Genomic DNA, 507 nt, shown 5'->3' on the forward strand with positions numbered 1-507 from the left:
GAAGGAAGGAAGGAAGGAAGGAAGGAAGGAAGGAAGGAAGGGGCTTGGCTACTCTCTCTGGCCCAAATGGAAACCCCATACCCATTAAACAGTCCATTCTTTCCTACCAGTCCTTGCAACCATGATTCTGGATTCATCCTGTCTCTATAGATCCGTCTATTCTTATTCACAATAACCGAAAGGTGGAAGCAGCACCAATGCCTGTCAATGGGTGAGTGCATAAGCAAAACGTGTCTAGCTGTACAATGGGATGTTTTTTTTAAATACATTTTATTGATTTTTTACAGAGAGGAAGGAAGAGGGATAGAGAGTTAGAAACATCGATGAGAGAGAAACATCGATCAGCTGCCTCCTGCACACCCCCTACGGGGGAGGTGCCTGCAACCAAGGTACATGCCCTTGACCGGAACCGAACCTGGGACCCTTCAGTCCGCAGGCCGACGCTCTATCCACTGAGCCAAACCGGTCCCGGCTGGACTAGGTTTTTTTATATTGAAAAGATGAGAC

At 47.5% G+C, this 507-nt stretch overlaps 1 long non-coding RNA gene across 1 annotated transcript in view; it reads right to left on the reverse strand.

Annotated features, from left to right (window-relative positions):
- The window catches only part of LOC107182385, a 3,280-nt gene that overhangs the window by 1,897 nt on the left and 876 nt on the right, over window positions 1-507 (reverse strand). The gene's annotated exons all lie outside the window — the stretch shown is intronic.

Source organism: Myotis davidii, unplaced genomic scaffold (assembly GCF_000327345.1).
Source record: "Myotis davidii unplaced genomic scaffold, ASM32734v1 scaffold56, whole genome shotgun sequence".
Classification (NCBI taxonomy): Eukaryota; Metazoa; Chordata; class Mammalia; order Chiroptera; family Vespertilionidae; genus Myotis; species Myotis davidii.